Here is a 6,666-nt window from a genome sequence, read left to right as displayed (position 1 = left end):
GGCTGATGCTGGGGGAGGCTGGAAGGAAGAGGCTGATGCTGGTGGAGGCTGATGCTTGGGGAGGCTGATGCTGGGGGAGACTGGGAGGGGAAGGCTGATGCTGAGGGAGGCTGGGAGGGGGAGGCTGGGAGGAAGGAGGCTGGGAGGAGAGAGGCTGATCCTCGGGAAGGCTGGGAAGGGGAGGCTGATGCTGAGGGAGGCTGGAAGGAGAGAGGCTGATGCTGGGGGAGGCTGGAAGGAGAGAGGCTGAGGCTGGGACGAGAGAGGGCTGATGCTGGGGAAGGCTGATGCTGAGGGAGGCTGGGAGGGGAAAGCTGATGCTGGGGGAAGGCTGGGAGGACGGAGGCTGGGAGGAGAGAGGCTGATCCTGGGGAAGGCTGGGAGAGGGAGGCTGATGCTGGGGGAGGCTGGAAGGAGAGAGGCTGATGCTGGCGGAGGCTGATGCTGGGGGAGGCTGGAAGGAGAGAGGCTGATGCTGGTGGAGGGCAATTATATATATAGATTCTTCAATCTGCTAACAAACATACACATTCTAGACTACCCGATGCGTTAGAATCGGGCCACCTTCTAGTATATATATATTCTGCATGTCTTCCATATACGGAGATAACTGTCGCTGTTATATGTAACAGCTGGCTGATACCAGGGAGCAGTAGATTACACACCCTGATCCGGCGTCTTTCCCGCAGGTTTGTCCTGGAGTTCAGCCTGTGTCCTCTCTGGTCGTCCGACCCCACAGCAGAAGGTAGGCGCAGTACCACCACTGGCCACTATATGGACCGCAGTCGTTTTCTATAAGCTTCAATGCAATAGCGCCACCTTTATGTTCTAATGATGTGTGCAGTTATGTAGCTTCTAGGCGTATTGTACCGTTCTGTATTACTGCGAGGGTCCGTGTGTATCATGTGACGTGTGACTCACCATGTTCCCTTCATTGTCTTTCATCTCTTTCATCCATTCTCCATTCATTGACGTCTCATCCATCATGTGACCTGTCATGTGACTTCCAGCAAAGTCCTTTTTCCACTCCTGTAAGTAAGAGAAGACAGGACCCCCCATCCCCCTCTCCTGGCTGTCAATCATATCCTCTCCACCAATGGAAATAGACCACATTCCATTTAAGCTCGCCCGTGCCTAAGTCTATCATGGCCGCACCCATTATTATAAAGACACTCAACAGCTGTTCGAGTTCATGTCCCACCCCTGCGGATCGAGGCTGGTTGGTCACGTGTCCCACCCCTGTGGATCGAGATGTTGAGCACATGTCCCACCCCTGCGGATCGAGCACATGTCCCACCCCTGCGGATCGAGCTGTTTGAGCACATATCCCACCCCTGCGGATCAAGCTGGTTGGGTACATGTCCCACCCCTGCGGATCGAACTGATTGGGCACATGTCCCACCCCTGCGGATTGAACTGATTGGGGCACATGTCCCAACAATGTGGATTGAGCTGGTGAGCACATGCCCCACCCCTGCGGATCGAGCTGGTTGAGCACATGTCCAACCCCTGCAGATCGAGCACATGTCCCACCCCTGCGGATCACGCACAATGTGCCACTCCTGCGGATCGAGCTGTTTGAGCACGTCCCACCCCTGTGAATCGAGCTGTTTGAGCACATGTCCCATCTCTGCGGATCGAGCTGTTTGAGCATGTCCCACCCCCTGCGGATCGAGCACATAACCCACCCCTGCGGATCGAGCACATCCCACCCCTGCGGATCGAGCACATGTCCCACCCCTGCGAATCGAGCTGTTTTGCATGTCCCACCCCTGCAGATCGAGCACGTCCCACCCCTGCGGATCGAGCACATCCCACCCCTGCAGATCGAGCACATGTCCCATTCCTGCGGATCGAGCTTGTTGGGTACATGTCCCACCCCTGCGGATCGAGCACATGTCCTTCCCCTGCGGATCGAGCACATCCCACCCCTGCGGATCGAGCACATGTCCCACCCCCTGTGGATCGAGCACATCCCACCCCTGCGGATCGAGCACATGTCCCACCCCTACGAATCGAGCTGTTTTGCATGTCCCACCCCTGCAGATCGGAGCACGTCCCACCCCTGCGGATCGAGCACATCCCACCCCTGCAGATCGAGCACATGTCCCCACTCCTGCGGATCGAGCTTGTTGGGTACATGTCCCCACCCCTGCGGATCGAGCACATGTCCCTCCCCTGCGGATCGAGCACATCCCACCCCTGCGGATCGAGCACATGTCCCACCCCTGTGGATCGAGCACGTCCCACCCCTGCGGATCGAGCACATGTCCCACCCCTGCGGATCGAGCACATGTCCCACCCCTGCGGATCGAGCTTGTTGGGCACATGTCCCACCCCTGCGGATCGAGCACATCCCACCCCTGCGGATCGAGCCACATGTCCCACCCCTGCGGATCGAGCTTGTTGGGTACATGTCCCACCCCTGCGGATCGAGCACATGTCCCCAACCCCCCTGCGGATCGAGCACATCCCACCCCTGCGGATCGAGCACATCCCACCCCTGCGATCGAGCACATGTCCCCACCCCTGCGGATCGAGCACATCCCCACCACCCCCCTGCGGATCGAGCACATGTCCCACCTCTGCGGATCGAGCTTGTTGGGTACATGTCCCACCTCTGCGGATCGAGCTCTCGTCTTCTGCCCCTTATACATAGTATCTCTTCACGTTCTCCCACCCGCGGACCCTCACCCATTTTTGTTTCTGTTTCCAGCTCACAAGCACAAGAAGCAGGACATGCTCCAGCCGTGCGACACCGAGTACCCCGGCCTTCATCCACGACACCTCCATCCGAGAGGCCCAATGGGTTCATTGAGTGCGGCCATTGCCAAAGGTGAGACCCCCCCCAATATAAGAAACTGGTGGGGACGGGTATTGAGTATTGTGACTGATACATTGTAACAAACTCTCAGGGCGGGGGAGAGATCGCTGCGGTGATGTTTAGCCTGAAAGATTGTAACAAACCCTCAGCTTTGTAAATAAATAGGACAGATCTGTAGCTTTTTGCTGTAAGTAATTATGTTCCTATTCACTGACAGCAAGCGGAGGTCTCGATAATAATGATGGAGTAGTAAGTGCATTACAATCTAGCGGCTGACGTGAGCCGCGGAGGCTTTCTTGCTGGCTTACAGCCCCCTCTGGTGGTGGTGTGTGGTACTGCAGGCAGATTATTTGCGTTTTCTCCGCAGGATGTTCATCATGCAGCACGTGGCGCAGAGTAACCTCATCCTCCTGGTCAGCGACGCGCTCCTGCGACTGCAGCATCTTCCCCCCGGTCTCCCTACAAGCCAAAGAAGTCAAATATATCCTTCTGAGCATAGAAAATAATGGGATCCGTGCTGGGACTTGTAGTATCAAGGGTTATCAGGACATGGAACTACAACTCCCAGCAGGCCCTGTTTAGCGTTCGGATCTGTTGCTTTGCAGCGCGGAGGTCCCGGGCTTCGTTGTATGTTCTCCCTGTGTTTCCGGTTTCCTCCATTACTCTGATAGGAGACATATTGTGAGCCCCGATGGGGACAGCGACGGCGTATGATGGCGCTATATAAGCAAAGCATAATAATAAATGCCAATCACGACCTTAACTGCGGCGCACATAACGCTTCTGTGAAGTGTGAGCGGATGAGATCCCTAGAAACTCCGCCGGCGGCCGGAATCCTGCCACGCCTTCCACCCCCGAGGTAAGAACCGTCCCCGACACACATCCTGGCTCCTCCCTGGTGACTGGGCAGAATCGCTCTGCCCGATCGTGGAGAGAAACCGCTGCACAGAGATCTCCGCTCCCCTCTGTGACCAGCGCCCATCCTCCGGTTACCACCTGGACTATGGTGGAGCCGGACAAGTAGCCCCACTGGACCCCTGGGCTTGCAGCATTAACCCTTCCACTGCCTTAGACCACTTTCACAATTCAGGTCTGGCTGCAAATTGCCAAATCCCAATGCAAAAGCGGGCAGATATAAACCCCTTCACTGCACTAACCCCCCAGTGTCTGTATTTAAAGGGGTTGTTCACTCTCATAGTCCCTCCAACGTCGTTCCATCGATCTTTACCTTCGTATCTCCTGTTGCTCACTTGACATAATCGGTTTTGTCAGAAACGTCACATTTCATTGCCCCTAGTCCACCAGGGATCCTTAATGGATTGTTAAATTAACTCATTCACTCCTGCAAGAATACAGACATTAACCTTTATCTACATGCATGTGATCTCATCTCTTCCGTCCTCGCAGGAGAACGCGCAGGACTGCGGCCGGGGGACGGGGACTGTCGCTCTCCATCTCCTTATTTCTCGCATCTCTGGCGGTTTCCACGCGGTGACCGGATCCAGCGGCAGCGGAGAACGCGGGAGACGTCAGGATCCGATCACGGGAACGAACGATTATCTATGCAAGATAGATCGGGCCCCAGGGGGCCCCACGGACTCGCGTCCTGCGCTTCTCCAAGACCCTGCATATGACTGGATGAGTGGGATCCGCTGCCCCTCATTAGACGGCAGCCTGTCCCCTGCAGGGGGCGCTCCAGGCCGCAGTGGGGGGGAGGGGAGCAGATCTCCGCACCCTGAATCTCCACCAGATTTCCTCATTTCTATATTTTCTGATATTTCCAACAAATAAAAGATTTTCTTTTTTTTTTTTCGGCTTAATTATTGATTCTAGTAATATGTTACGTAGGTCACGATTATGGGGCCCGGATCCGGCAGAAAGACCGATCTCATTCCAGATAATGAGGTGGAAAGTGAGATCTGACAATAGAGAGATGAAGACAATGGAGTAATCCAGAATATATGGATATTGTGCGACGTCTGAGTGTATACAGCCAGAGCAGGAAGCTATATACTCCATATACAGAAATTCACTGACACTGCAGTGACAGGCGTCGGCCACCAGGTGGCAGCACAGCACCGAATATAACATTCACTCATGTAACAGTCCAAAGAGAGAAGTGTCCGAAGGTGACGGCCGGTGACAGCGAGGGGCGAGACCGGCTAAAGGAGAGCCAGAAACCCAAATGTCTACAGCTCCTTACATCCATACATATAATCTACATAAACCTGGCAGCCCGTACAGGCCAGGACGGCAGAATTAAGCCTGGAAACAGTCAGCAAGTTCATAAGATTAAATTCTCACAGAAAATGTCTGCAAAAATCAGTTTGAGTGTGACTATAGCAGTTTTGTTATCAAAAGCATTGATGTCTGTATGTCCAATGTATATAAATAGGATATAAAATGGAAAAGTCAACCCTGTCTGCAGAATAGTGAGTGCAGCTCTGGAGTATAATACAGGAGGTAACTCAGGATCAGTAATGTATGTACACAGTGACTGCACCAGCAGAATAGCGAGTGCAGCTCTGGAGTATAATACAGGAGGTAACTCAGGATCAGTAATGTAATGTACACAGTGACTGCAACCAGCAGAATAGTGAGTGCAGCTCTGGAGTATAATACAGGAGGTAACTCAGGATCAGTAATGTAATGTACACAGTGACTGCACCAGCAGAATAGTGAGTGCAGCTCTGGAGTATAATACAGGAGGTAACTCAGGATCAGTAATGTAATGTCTGTACACAGTGACTGCACCAGCAGAATAGTGAGTGCAGCTCTGGAGCATAATACAGGAGGTAACTCAGGATCAGTAATGTAATGTACACAGTGACTGCAACAGCAGAATAGTGAGTGCAGCTCTGGAGCATAATACAGGAGGTAACTCAGGATCAGTAATGTAATGTACACAGTGACTGCAACAGCAGAATAGTGAGTGCAGCTCTGGAGTATAATGAAGGATGTAACTCAGGATCAGTAATGTAATGTATGTACACAGTGACTGCACCAGCAGAATAGTGCGTGCTGCTCTGGAGTATAATACAGGAGGTAACTCAGGATCAGTAATGTATATACACAGTGACTGCACCAGCAGAATAGTGAGTGCAACTCTGGAGTATAATCCAAGAGGTAACTCAGGATCAGTAATGTAATGTATGTACACAGTGACTGCAGCAGCAGAATAGTGAGTGCAGCTCTGGAGTATAATACAGGAGGTAACTCAGGATCAGTAATGTATGTACACAGTGACTGCACCAGCAGAATAGTGAGTGCAGCTCTGGAGTATAATACAGGAGGTAACTCAGGATCAGTAATGTAATGTATGTACACAGTGACTGCACCAGCAGAATAGTGAGTGCAGCTCTGGAGTATAATACAGGAGGTAACTCAGGATCAGTAATGTATGTACACAGTGACTGCACCAGCAGAATAGTGAGTGCCGCTCTGGAGTATAATACAGGAGGGTAACTCAGGATCAGTAATTTATGTACACAGTGACTGCAGCAGCAGAATAGTGAGTGCAGCTCTGGAGTATAATACAGGAGGTAACTCAGGATCAGTAATGTATGTACACAGTGACTGCACCAGCAGAATAGTGAGTGCAGCTCTGGAGTATAATACAGGATATCAGTTTATCTTTAGAATTAGTAGTTTATGCTACATAATGCTCCATTCAATAACAGTCAATGTGTCTAGTGGCAGGTGAAGTGGCTGAATTTTATTTCTAGGTTTGGCCGCCTGTGTATAGAAGGTGACCGCTCAGCTCCTATACTCTATGCAGAGGACCCCCGCTCTCACGTTGAGGGGGGCTGGGGGCACTAACATCACCAGTGACTTTCTCATCC

Source organism: Anomaloglossus baeobatrachus, chromosome 4 (assembly GCF_048569485.1).
Source record: "Anomaloglossus baeobatrachus isolate aAnoBae1 chromosome 4, aAnoBae1.hap1, whole genome shotgun sequence".
Taxonomy (NCBI): domain Eukaryota; kingdom Metazoa; phylum Chordata; class Amphibia; order Anura; family Aromobatidae; genus Anomaloglossus; species Anomaloglossus baeobatrachus.
Note: the sequence above shows the minus strand (reverse complement) of the source record.